Raw genomic sequence first — 14,076 nt, 5'->3', positions numbered from 1 at the left:
AATTTAAAGTCTCTGTTTCAAAGCATAGAAGTGTTAGAATGTCTCAGTGGAATGGTTGTAGGAATTTAACATGGGGAAAATTTTTCCCGAGCCATGAACATATTTCAGTATAATTTGAGCATGTTCCCTCTTACCTTAATAATTGTACCCTTTTGCATCAGAGTTTATTAGGCTAATAATCTATCTTGCTAACATTAAGCACCTCACAGTTATTATGAAATCTCACTGATATGTGTGCAATAACAATGTTCTTTTCAAGTTGCAAGAACTAGAGCTGACTTTTCCAACTGGCAGTGGGGCAGCCATTAGTGGACTTCAGTCCGCTCCCATCTCTGTAGTGTGTCTAAATTGTCCCTTTATTAATCTCAAGATTTAAAATGGCAAGTTAAAAGCAATCTGTAGACAATTCAGATTACCAAATCTTGCTGCTATTATCAAGGGTGTAAGACACTCTTGGTGCATTAGTTAGACTTCAAGGATTATTGATTGGGAAGCTGCTTGCAGTTCCTGATGCCTGTCACAAGAAGACTGTGCTGAGTTTAGATGGAGTATATGATGAGATAAAGGCTAGGTTAAAAAAGTGATTACAACTAGGGAACTGCAAATCACTGACCTCCATAGGGTTCCTCTGGTTTATCACTAATCTCACTTGCACTTGGCATTTTCCTATGATGCTGCTTCATCATTCATAGCTGAGCAAGTAATTTGGCATGGAATGAACAGGAGGGGGGTGCAGCAAGTCCAGCAGCTGCGCTTGTTGGCACTGGATATTTAAACATCTACAATGTAGCCAGCAGCGTGCTTGGCACAAGTGTTAGCCAATAACACTTAAATAAATTGTTGTGAAGAGAATAGGAAGGCATTCATATTTAGTGCTTTCTTCAAACTGTGTTGTGTTAGATCTTTCTCATTTCTGTTCTATATGTCTGGGCAGAAATATTGAAACGAGATTTAAGAAAATTCTACTTTTGATGATGTATGATGTTTTCTATGGCCTAAAAAGCATTAGAGAGAAACAGATTGTTGATGTGAAATAGATGAAGATATTAACCAGGAGTTCTGAAATTCTCTACTAGGGGACAAGGACTAAATATCAGTAAGAGGTGAAGAGCTGATCCTTCATGGTGAGGTGGTGAGCAATTTTTTCATATACAGAAATTATAGTAGAGTGTCTCACTCAGAAGTCTTTTGTTTCTAAGATGGTTGCAGCACACCTAGGACAAATATTAGGGGCAGGGATGTCTTCATCTTGTAATCAAAATGAAGCCTATTACGCCAGGATGAGCAAGAATTGGAGTTCGGGGTCTCCATAAAAAAAATTTAGGAGTAGAAACAGGGGACCTCTATTGGAAATAGCAAGGTAGGTATGCCATAAAGTTTATGATACAGCCATACACTTTATTTCTGTCGGTGTTTTAATATGGAAAGAAGTATTAAATATTACAGAACAATAACGAAATGTACTGCAGTGCATTTTTTTGCAAGTTGTTCTATGTGTGCAGTGTATATATATAGAGAGAGTTACCCACCAGCATCGAATTTACAGTTTGTTCATTAATAGGTTAGACAGTGATATGAGAAATTAGTTAAACATTGTTAATTCTGTGGGTGAATAAACACATAACTTATTAAGTTCTATTATTAGACATTTTAAAAACCACTAAAACAGTAGTTAAGATGATTCCCAACAATAAACTACTCATATCAACTTGACTTGAGACAATGATTTTTTTAAGACCCCTTTCAGCATTTCAGGAGGTAGACATTAATTATGAATTCCTTTAAGCATTTAAAACATTATCAAGATTTTTTTTCAGGTTAGATATAGATGAATCAGACTCTTCTGTATATTTATGGTTTGGCAAGTAGGTAGCTGTTGTCATCATAGCTGTCAAATCTACAGATATACTTCTATGTGAAACTTTCAAATGCCGTTGATTTCATGAAATGAATTGATGTAGATTTAAGTTTAAAAAAAAAAAAAAAAAAAGCCAGGCCTTTTAAAAAATTTGGATTTTTCTCTGGACTGTATTCTAGATGTTTTATTATAAACTGAGTTTAATGCTGGATATAAGTTGACATATTAAAAATAAATAAATAAAGAGAGAGCGAGAGAGAGAGAGAGAAAATGAACAATGAAAGGAGGATTAGGAAAGTAAAGACATGTCTCAGAATTTGCTGAAAGAATTTTCTCTGTATGGGTAGTGTAGTCACACTTGTCTGTGACAGATAAATAGAGCAGCTGCCAGCTGTGGTCACTACACCATTCACATTAGATGATGAACATTGCTTTGCTTTAAAAATGCTGGCGCCTTCCAGACTGCCAGCCAAATAAATACTTGGGGGATATGTAAAAATATCTGTAGGCTCAAAAGGGTTAATTCAGCTGAAATTAAAATAATTTGCTGTACAATTAAGTTCTGTCATCCTCTCATGTGTTAAGCATTATTCTGAATCAATGGAAGAGGAGTATTTGACTTCAGACAAACACTTATAGCAGGTTCTCTGAAGTAATTCACAACTGAGTTAGTGTGGCAAACAGTTTTGCACTAACTTCCATTTTCTGTCCTGTTGTCTTTATAGTCCTTTTCTCTGATAAAATCTACATAGGCAGCATGAGGAATTTTTTGTATTTAAGTTCTTATGCAGTATTTGAGAGGTAAATTATGTTGCAATCATATATCACATTTGGGCAAAGTAAATAATTACAGTTAAAAATACTTCAGGTGTTAACTAAAATCTTAATAATGCCAGAATTAGTCCAACGTGTCTCAGTGTTTGCTAACTTGTGAAATGCCAATGGTTTAAACTGTCTAGTGAGGATTTTATACGTAGTTTGGTTTCTTCAAATCAGAGTTTTCTGGTCCAAGAGCACATATGCTAGTGGTTGCTAGATCTTTGTGAAATTTTCATTTTGAAACCATATGAAGCTCACTTCATTTGGAGTTTTGTTGCAAACACAAACTCATCCCAGCTAATTGAAAGCTCAGCACCTTGTAAATAACCCTGGGCAGACTTAAGGTTTTGATTAAAAAACCAACTCAATGGTTTTGACTTGTCTTTTGATTCAAACGTAGAACTTGAAGCAAAACTATGGGATGTGAACCCCACTGGGATTATAACTGAAGAGAGGTGTAACAGTGCTGGTGTGTAAGTACAAGCATGGCCAATATACCTCTGTTATGGGTAAGCATACGATTCTGTCACAGAGGTCACAGATTCCATGACTTTCTAGGACCTCCGTGACTTCTTCCGGGGTGGGACAGGGTTGGAGCAGCTGTTAGCCCCAGGGCTGCCAGTATAGCGGCCCAAGGGTTGAAGCAGTGGCTGAAGTTGGGTTAGCCCCCCTGGGGCTGGAGCAGCGGCGGAGCTGGAGGAGAGGCTGGTGGTCAGCGCCAGGGCTGCTGGAGCAGCTGTCTGGAGGTCAGTCCCAGGGCTGGAGTAGCTGGCTGGCCTGGGGGCTGCCAGACCAGTGGTCCCTGGATCCCTGGACCAGTGGTGGTCAGCCCCTGCCGCAGGAGCAGTAGCAGGGCTGGAGCAGCTGCCGGAGCTCAGCCCTGGCAACGCTCTGACGATTAGGTCCACCCCCCTCCAGGCTTTTATTTTTAGTAAAAGTCAGGGACAGGTTGCAGGCTTCCATGAATTTTTGTTTATTGCCCGTGATCTCTTCCTGACTTTTACTAAAAATACCCATGACAGAATCTTAACCTCAGTTATGAGACATAGCCCTCTTAAGTGCAGGGCTTGCTCAAGACAAGCCATAATGAAGAGAGGTGAAGAGGTGTCATATGATTGCCTACTGGAGTCTTTGAGCATGTGAACATGGGGAAATTTAGTCTTGAATAAGCGTGTCACACAGGGAGTTATACTGATGTCATATAATTATATTGGTATAGTTATGCTGGTAAATTACCCCATGTAGAAAAGCCCTTAATAATGGAATGCTCCTGGTTTATTCTGGAGAAGATGAAGGTTGAGATAAGATCTTGAAAGAAGTTCTTCCGTTGAGGTCTCGGAGATATCCAGTGAAGGCTATGCAGAAGGTAGGTATTTCCTCTCCCCTCCCAGCTTGCTGAAAACTAGAAAAGCTTTGAGATACTTTTCTTTTGTCTTGGATCATTTTGTGGTGATAAGCAAGCCCTGAAGAAAAAAGGGCCTTGGCCTGAACTGTAGTTTGGACTTTATTTTATCTTTCTGGATGATATATCTGCCCACTGGTTTACAATAATTGATGTTCATGCAAACCATGCAAATGAAAATTGGAAGTCAATGGGGATTCTGCCATTGAATTAAATGGAATATGGATTGAGCAGGAACATAGTGTAAAACAGAGGAAATTACACAAGAAAAAGGAAGGGCAGAGAAGGGAGGGATGTGATAGGTTATAAAGCAAGAATGTGATTTAGAATTGTAGCCAATTAGTTCATTTTATCATCCATTTATCATTGTTTTATGTGATGTTATGGTCAGCTCATGAAATAATAAAATAAAAGGCTACAGAATTCTGTGTATAAGGCTTTAATTGCTATTTTTTTAAACTTAAGAAAAATATAGCACTGGAGAAGTGGTCAGCTGTGGAAAGCTGGCTGAAGGAAATGGGCTTTGTGACACACAGGAAGAAAGGAGGCTTAAAGGAAATAAGTGGTGAGGAGGAAGGGAACACAATGTAGGGAAAGAAAGAAAAGAAATAGGGAATGGCTGTTAAAGAAAAAACAAAAGGGAAAACTTGCAGAAAATCTATATTACCAGGGAGTAGTGTGAAGGGGAAAGAAGGAAGAAAACAAGAGATGCCAGTTTATTTTGTATGGTTTAAAGCTAAAATATTTCAAAATGCCCCCAAATGTTTAATTTTATGAGTGGGTGTCTAACCATTCTTGCTATGATTCAGGTTCCAAATGAACGTTTGTTATAATTTCTATTTTCCCAAACTCCTATCTACTTATGAAGTTGTACAAGGCTACCTGAAACCTCCTCTGTGGCAATGCAGTATGACCACAAATGTAATCAAGTGTACAATCTCTGCTGCAAATGAGACAGGGCATTCAAGACTAGGGATCTTGGGTTCTAGGAATTCACTTCCTTTTGGTTCTCCAGATCCCAGAGTTGTTGACTTTCAGGATATGCTGCAAGATTCCCCTGTCTCCCCCCCCCACCCCCACGATTTTTCTTTGAGGTGTTATGGAGTGGATAATAGAAAATTCATTTTGGGGTTGGGATGGTTTTCTGGAGAAGATTATTTGAATGATACGTAATAACTCTGACTAATCGCTCTTAATTTTATACAGCCATAGAGAGAGATCAGTGCAATATCTAAATTACCCCCTCTCAGGGCATTTGATATTCATGGGGTATGAATTTTTTAACCTAACTAGGAGAATTTAAACACTGACATCGACTACCACGGGCAATATCTAATACACTATGCACAGGCAACCTTAATTCTGGCATTTCCTAACTTTTGAGTACTTGACTTTGCAACTGTAAAGCTCTTTTAACATTGTTTTTGTATGTAGTTTTAAGATGTGTAATCTAAATTGCATGTTCTCCCACTCTTTCTTCTGAATCTGTAAAATGTAGCACTTTGTGTGCAGAGGAGCACCTATCTTTTTAAGCAGACGTTCTTAAAATAAAAAATCTTATGAACCACCTGTAGGAATTTCCCTCCTCTCAGCTGAGATGGCATGGAATGTGAATAGTGGTGGGTAGGGGTGGGGCTTTTGTGTATCTGTGAGAATTCCATGAAGTAAGCTCTCCAGATATGTGAATCCACTGCATTTATAAAGTGTATTTTTAAAGTTGTGATCATTTTGATTCAGCGCTTCAAGATTTTCAACTGACCCCTTTTCAGATAGTGATTGTTTGATTGGTTTTGTATATTGTAATAGGAATTTCTCAGCTCCTCACACTTGAGAGAAAACGTGTGTTTTTGAGTAATATGACCCATAACTCATTTACAGTAATATCACTTAACATAGTGATATAATTGTGTTTTAGCTCTGCTCATGTCACAATTTAGAATTCCTATATTTTTAATATGTTGAGTTGAATCCCCTATAATCTCATACAGCACTCAGTGAATAGTGCAAAATAAGTGAATCCCCTATAATCTCATACAGCACTCAGAGTGAATAGTGCAAAATAAGTTGTTCACTAATCTAACCAAACCAAAGAAAGCACATAATTTGATAAATTGCACTTGCTAGTTGCACATATTGTAAAAGAAGTAAGTTGTCATTTGAAAATCTGGCAGTCTCCTTCTTACTCTCCGTGGCTGGAGTCTGAGCTCTCTGTGGTCTTAACCTCAGAGTCTCTTACTATTTTAATGTATTTTTCTAGATTTATTTAGTTAGGTTCAGGGGAATGTATGCCAAGGCATTCCCTTTGCCTGGCCCTTACCAGCCAGGACTCTTGTCACCAGTGCCTCCTTGGTAGGCTGGGGAGTTACTGGAGGTTTAGGGCCTGTAGTTGGAGCAGGCAACTCCATTGCATATCAGTGTCCTGCAGCTTCGGACCACCTACAATGTCTGTCAAGCTTTCCTCGATCACATCAAGGGTTTGGTAGTTCACATGCTTACTGACAATACTGCCGTCATGTATTTTGTGAACAGGCAATAGGGAGTATGTTCCAGTGTGCTCTTCCAAGAGGTGATCAGGTTGTTGCAGTTCTGCATTGATGAGAGTATTGCTCCAATAGGCAATCATTTGCCTGGGGTCCAGAATCATCTCACAGGCCATCTCAGCAGGAATTTTTCCTGGGACCATGAGTGATGTCTGAAGCACAGTGTTTTGTGAGTCATCTTTGCAGCCTGAAGCATCTTGATGATTGACCTGGTTGCTACAAGGGACAACAGGAAATGCTGTCTATTCTGCTTTCAAGGGGGTCTCAGGCCAGGCTCCTAACTAATGTCTTCTACCTCACCTGGAAATTGGCTTTCCTGTTGCTTTTCCTCCAAACTTGATCATTCCGCCAGTCATCCTCAAGCTGAAAGTGGATCAGGCCAAGCTCATCCTCATTGCCCTGGCATGGCTGAGGCGGTGTTGGTTTTCCGACCTTTCGCTCTGTCGATTCAACCTCCCATATCCCTTACTCTCCATCCTGATCCGCTCACATAGAATCACGATTGTGTCCCTGTATCTCATGGTGTAGCTGCTCCATGGTTGAATGAGGAGGAGGAGCGATGTTTGGCGGCTGTTCGACAGGTCCTACTTATTAGTAGACAGTCCTCTACCAGGATGACCTCTTCTGCAAAATGGAAATCTTTTTCAGTGTGATAATTGGTCTGCGGAGTTCAGCTAATGCTGGCTAGTATCCAAGATATCATGGAGTATTTTCTGATTCTTCAGTCATCGGGCCTTATGCTTAGCCCATTGAGGGTGCATCTAGTGGTGATCTCAGTCTTTCATCCACCCATTCATGGTAGATTGGTATTTTCCAATGCCATGGGTAGCAAGATTCTTGAAAGATACCCTTTGTTCTCCATCCGCCAATGTGGGAACTGGTTCCCTTGTGCGACCTTAACATAGTCTTAGTAGCTCTCATGGCACCTTTGTTTGAGCCTGTGGTGTCCTGCCCCATTCTTCTCTTCTGTCAAAAAATGCATTCCTTGCGGCGATAACCTCTGAGAGGCGAGTGTGTGAGTTGCAGGGTTTGATCGCAAAGCCTCTTACATACAGTTCTCCAGAGATAAAGCAACATTGCAGCTGCACCCAAAATTTTTGTTTAAAGTAGTCTGAGTTTCATTTAAACCAGGCTGTATATTTGCCTATGTTTTTTCTTGAGCCACAATCATCTCCAGAGGAGCAGGGTCTTCACGCATTGGACATGAGACGATATCTGGCCTTTTATCTGAACAGGGCTAAACCCTTTTGGGCTTCGTCTCTTCTGTTTGTGTCATAAGCAGACCGGATGAAGGGACAGGCAGTCTCCTCACTGATGATCTCTGAATGAGTAACTTTTTGCCTCCAGATTGCATACAAAACAGCATCAGCTACGCCCCCTCTATGGGTGTGAGCTTATTCTATGAGAGTGTAAGCTACATCAATAGTATTCTTAAGTGACGTCTCAATATTGGACATTTACAGGACTGTCACCTGGTCACTGATACATACAATTATGAACCATTACACCATTATTGCAGCATCCAGAGCAGATGCAAACTTTGGGAAGGCAGTTCTGTAGTCCTTGTTTAAGGAGACTCTGAGCTCCACCTCCTGCAGGTATTGCTTGTGAATCATTTAAGTGGAATACATGGCTGAATCTACTAGAAGAAGAAGTTATTTACTGTAACTGGCTCTTCAAGCTGTGATGCTGATGTGTATTCCACAACCACCCTCTGTACACCTTCTGCATTTGAGTCTAGTCTCTGAGCGTTCGGTGCTAAGAAACTGAGGGAGTCGGAGCTGCACTGCCTCATATAGCCAGGGAAGTGTTTATGGCCACGAGGTGTGAGCGCTGCCACTCTGTGGGTACTGTGAGGTAAAATTCTCCAGCTTCAGTGCATTGGCTGCATGCATACCTCAGTGGAATACACATAATTTCTCAAAGAACTACAGTTACAGTAGGTAACCACTTCATTTCTCTGACAAGTCTGCCCCTCAAAATGTTACTGGTGTGCTTCTCTATTATCCTAAACCTTTAGAGAATCTGGGTGACTAACAGGACTCTTTTTTAGGGTACCATCTATTGCTAGGGACTTCAATTTTGAACATTATGCAATGTGTTTTAAATGTCATTAAATGCATGAGTGATCTCTGACATGTATGGGACACCATGTCTAGATCTTTCTTGTTTATTAATGGAATGAGTGGGGCATGGTCTATCACAAACTTGAAATTATCAAGACTTTTCAAATAGCTTGCTTACTTCTGCTATGGCAGTTGGCTTGCTGTAAATATTGTCTCTTTCTTTGTCTTGGGATATGTCACCATGCCTGGTACTGATCATAGCTGAGAGGGCCAGTCTCAAGTCAGACTGTGAAAATATTGGGCAGACACTTCTACACTGGTGGTATATTCTATACAATAATTAGATATAACCAAACCAGCAACAAATGTGTGCTCCTGGATCGCTATATTGGTTTAATATGGAGCCACAGACAGTCCTCTTAGACACTCCAGCCTATACTACCACCCAGACAAACTGGACTTCTCTGATAATATGTTGTTAATACCAGAAATCACCACACATTAAGTTCTTCGAGCCTCAAGGGGCCAGTCACTTACACAGGTCAATGGATGCTCAGAAACTTACATCAAGGAGAATGCTGTAGCCAATACTTTAATAAACTAACTAAAGATTTATTAGCTAAAAATCAAGTATGTATTCCAAAACAAATAGCAGGGATGTTAAATCTGTTACGTTGCCAAAATAGCTTTTGGGGACTTTAGTCCTTTTGTTCAAAATTTCTCCTGTCAGAATTCACCAGTCCAGAGATGGGGTAACAAAGAGGTATTGTAAGAGTAGGATTTTATATTTGTATTAGAGGTTATAATAATTGAGGGTTATAATAATGTAGTTTGTATTAAATGTATTAATGTCTGATTTGATTTCATCCTGCCAGCCACCCATTTTGATTTCAAGGCGAGAATAGACCAGAATATTCCTTATGGCTGACTATGGTCACCTTTTGTTTTAGGATAAGATTTCATTACAGTGTTTGCTATAAGGTGACGGCCATTGTTATAGTGAGATGGTCAAGGAAGGAGGAGAAAAGAGACTTAATGACACTGGAGAACCATCAACGCGCATCCATAATGAAGGAAGGGCAGATTGACGACCCTGAGGTGGAGGCTGGCACCCCTAAAGACAAGACAATTAATTAAATTGAAACCAGGACAGGATGACCCTTTCGGAGGTGTTTTGGAATATTAACATCAAAAGATAACACCAATTAAGGAGTAACGGGTCACAAACTGACACAGCAAAATCCATAGACTTCAACAGAGAAAAAAAGACTATAAGAACAGGGTGCTTGGCCATGGGACTTCGGGTTTGTCTTGCCACAACTCCAGGAGCATCAGATCATGACTGACAGAGCCCGGCTCTTCTCTGCGACCAATCTGGCTGGCCACTAAATTGATCCAGTCTCTGGACTGGTAACTATAAACATCAACTGGCAGGACTGTGTGTGTGTGTGAGAGAGAGAGAGACTGAAAAGCATATGCTAACTGCTGTATTCTCAGTAAATGCGGCGTGCTGCCTTCTCCCCTATAAAAGATCTCGTGTGCTTCGTATGGGCATAACAGTATCCAGGGGCCTAAGTTCTCGCTTTTTAGATCTTGACCCTTTTTGCTGGAAAAATGCTTGCTGTGTTATGGGTTAGACTGTCCCATGGCAGACGTGCTTTGACATCAGTTCTTTATATGAATTGCAAATTTTTGATTGCATCTTTTGCATACGTGCTGACTGAGGTGTCTTTGGGAATGACATGCAGAGGCTCCTGTTTACAGTTCCTTTGTTATTCCTGAAGAGCTAAGCTGAGGGCATTTCTCAGACTCACAACATGTTTGAGTTACAAACATACAGCAAAATTTCATAATTCTATACACATTATAACCAGATAATAATACTCAGATTAGAACTTTTCCAATGATACCTCACAAGGTATACTTTGTACAAGATTTATCACAATTTTGTAAAAGTGGTGACCCATATTCGTCTAGATGGTCACCTTCCCCTTTAGACATCGTCATGGGCCATACCTGGAGATGGGGACATAAAGCCATCTGGAACAATATTTTATAGGCTTCCAAATTCTGTGTGTAACTGGAGTAGCTCCCCACCTAGACCAGCTGGCATCTGCTGAAGAGACTGCAGACTTGGGAGCATAAAATGCTAGCCCTGGGGATGTGGCCAATACATTCTTTATATCCTCAAAAGCATGCTCCAGTACTTTATCCCAAAGCTGTACAGTCTGTTTTTAAAAAAGGAGTACTTGTGGCATCTTAGAGGCTAATCAATTTATTTGAGCATAAGCTTTCGTGAGCTACAGCTCACTTCATCGGATGCATACTGTGGAAAGTTTAGAAGATCTTATTATATACACACAAAGCATGAAAAAATACCTCCTCCAATCCCACTCTCCTGCTGGTAATAGCTTATCTAAAGTGATCACTCTCCTTACAATGTGTATGATAATCAAGTTTGGCCATTTCCAGCACAAATCCAGGTTTTCTCACACCCCCACCCCCACCAACTCACTCTCCTGCTGCTAATAGCTTATCTAAAGTGACCACTCTCCTTACAATGTGTATGATAATCAAGGTGGGCCATTTCCAACACAAATCCAGGTTTTCTCACCCCCCACCCCCACCCCCCCACAAACGCACTCTCCTGCTGGTAATAGCTTATCCAAAGTGACCACTCTCCTTACATTGTGTATGATAATCAAGGTGGGCCATTTCCAGCACAAATCCAGGGTTTAACAAGAACGTCATCACAAGGTGATGGCCGTCAGCCCCAACTAAAACCCCTCCAACGCATTATTAAGGATCTACAACCTATCCTGAAGGATGACCCAACACTCTCACAAATCTTGGGAGACAGGCCAGTCTGACTGCTGAATTGGAATTCATTTGCAAATTGGATACAATTAATTTAGGCTTGAATAGAGACTGGGAGTGGCTTAGTCATTATACAAGGTAGCCTATTTCCCCTTGTTTTTTCCTACCTCCCCCCCGACGTTCTTGTTAAACCCTGGATTTGTGCTGGAAATGGCCCACCTTGATTATCATACACAATGTAAGGAGAGTGATCACTATAGATAAGCTATTAACAGCAGGAGAGTGGGATGGGAGGAGGTATTTTTTCATGCTTTGTGTGTATATAATAAGATCTTCTAAACTTTCCACAGTATGCATCCGATGAAGTGAGCTGTAGCTCACGAAAGCTTATGCTCAAATAAATTGGTTAGTCTCTAAGGTGCCACAAGTACTCCTTTTCTTTTTGCGAACACAGACTAACACGGCTGTTACTCTGAAACCAGTCTGTTTTAAGTATTTCATAAAAGGTTTGGCCTTTAGAGGACTGATTTGGTGTGACTTGCTCCAATTTTTTATCATACCGAGGAATCACATCAGTTCTCATGAATTTCTAGGTGATGGCATTTCAACTATAGTTTTCACTATTCTGAATCATTTCTCAGAACAAATCTATATGGTGTGGTGAAATTTTCTGACCCCAGTAGGGTGGGGTACTGTGGGCCTGCCATGCCTTTATACTGAATGTATAAAATATTCATTTTACTTGTGTCTAACAATTCCTACTTGTTACATAAACCATCTATATATGATGATTTTTGCAGTCTTTGTAATTTACTGTTGCACAAATATTTGTTTTAAAACCTGCCTGGAATATTGCATACTTTAGTCAAAGTTGTTTATCATTTGGTGTAAGAGTCTCATTTTCAGGAAAGAAAATGCTGAGTCTGGTTAACATGAGCAGTATGATTCATGCTACTTCAAATAATTTTGCATGCTAGGTGTTTTATTTGTTTGGTTCCTGATGGTTGTTGGAGGTAAATTGCTTCCGCAGAAAAATGTTCTCTTCTCTCTCTCTCTCTCTCTCTCTCTCTCTCTCTCTCTTTTTTTTTTTTTTTTACAGCAATGCTCCCAATTTACAAGCAAATTAGAATAGAATATTTGTAGTAACCAATATGTTAATAACCAGGCAGAGATGATTTTCTAGGAGGAGTTAGACATTTTTCTATTTTAAGTAGTAATTTGTAATTGTATAAAATGAACAAGATGAACTTTTGCTTAGTAGGCAAAAATTTAAACCAGTGAAGAATTGGCATTTAAAATTGGTAATATCTAAAGCTAACAGTTTTCATTCCATATTATCTAGTTCATTGCACTCTTTTTTTATTTAATGTTTAATATTTTGCACAAGATTTTCTGAGCTGTATTCTATTTCTGAGTGCACCAAGAGTGCTGCAATTCAGCAATATTCATTGTTAAAGCAAAGTGCAGATTTGGAATTGTGTTTTCTGATTGATACTAAAAGATATTACAAAATACATGTATCATATGTGGGGGAGGTTTCTTTCATTGGTTGCTAAATAAGCATAGACATTTTCAAATGCTTCAAGTGTTGTGAGCTTTTAATGTTGTGGGTATCGTTGGTTTATTAATCACTGTCTTCAGATTAGGGTTTGAATAGTGTGTTTGGATATTTTTTTGAGTACAATACTATGTTTGTTACACTTGGGACAGGTATCTAGTTAATGTTTTCTTTAGTCAGTGATTGTCTTTTTAACCATCTTTGATGGTGAGGCAACACTCAGGAGGCTGTTCCTACTCAATTTTAATGTTAAACATTTGAGATTTAATAGAAACCCTCAAAACCACATTTTAAGGCTGGATGCTGTAAATACTTGACTTCAGTGGCATATTCCTGGTGACAAGCACTATCCCTTGTGGTGTTTCCAGCATTGGGACTTCAATTTGTACAGCTGGTATGAGCAAGTAGTAAATTTTGAAAAGACTCACATCACATGCTTGATAAATCTGAGAATACAATGACCACAGAAAGATTAGAACATATCAGTGAATAATTGCATGGAGGATATTGCAAACTCTGGCTTCTTTTTGAAACAAATGATTGCCTGAGCTTAAATTTAAAACCTATGAGCACAACATCTCCACCTTCCATTCCCACCTCCTCCTCACTTTTTTCCCACTCGTATCTAATCGGTCACTCATTCTCTATTCCTTTTCCACTTTCCCTCCTTGTTTATTCCATACCCCACTTTCATTATTGGTTCCTCTTCACCATTTGCTTTCCCCCTCCATCCCACACAGCACCTTCCTCACTTCCACTGTGTGGGTGTGAATAAGATGGGAATGGGGAGGATAGAGCAGGGAGAAGTTCTTTCCCTGTCTGTTCTGGACAGCATAAGCAAACAGAATCCGGGAGCCGTGGAACACCATCTTCCACCACCCCCTGCCACTATAAGCATTGGCAGGGGTCAGAAAGATGAAGCTCTAGAAAGTCTCCCCCAGGTCCTGCATACCGAAACAACCAGGGTAAGGGGTGGGCCCTGGATTGTGTCTCCTCCCACTCAGCCAGCAGTACTG

The 14,076-nt window shown here is 40.0% G+C and overlaps 1 protein-coding gene and 1 long non-coding RNA gene across 11 annotated transcripts in view; both read left to right on the top strand.

Annotated features, from left to right (window-relative positions):
- TCF12 (transcription factor 12) overlaps positions 1-14,076 on the top strand; it is a 288,403-nt gene that overhangs the window by 173,749 nt on the left and 100,578 nt on the right. The window lies entirely within an intron of this gene.
- Positions 868-4,044, top strand: LOC142073384 (uncharacterized). The gene is made up of 3 exons (XR_012670235.1): positions 868-1,124; positions 3,078-3,150; positions 3,923-4,044. It is a non-coding gene; the product is annotated as an uncharacterized LOC142073384 (long non-coding RNA).

This window comes from Caretta caretta, chromosome 10 (assembly GCF_965140235.1).
Source record: "Caretta caretta isolate rCarCar2 chromosome 10, rCarCar1.hap1, whole genome shotgun sequence".
In the NCBI taxonomy this organism is placed as follows: Eukaryota; Metazoa; Chordata; order Testudines; family Cheloniidae; genus Caretta; species Caretta caretta.
Note: the sequence above shows the minus strand (reverse complement) of the source record. Positions and strands in the feature narration are given on the sequence as shown.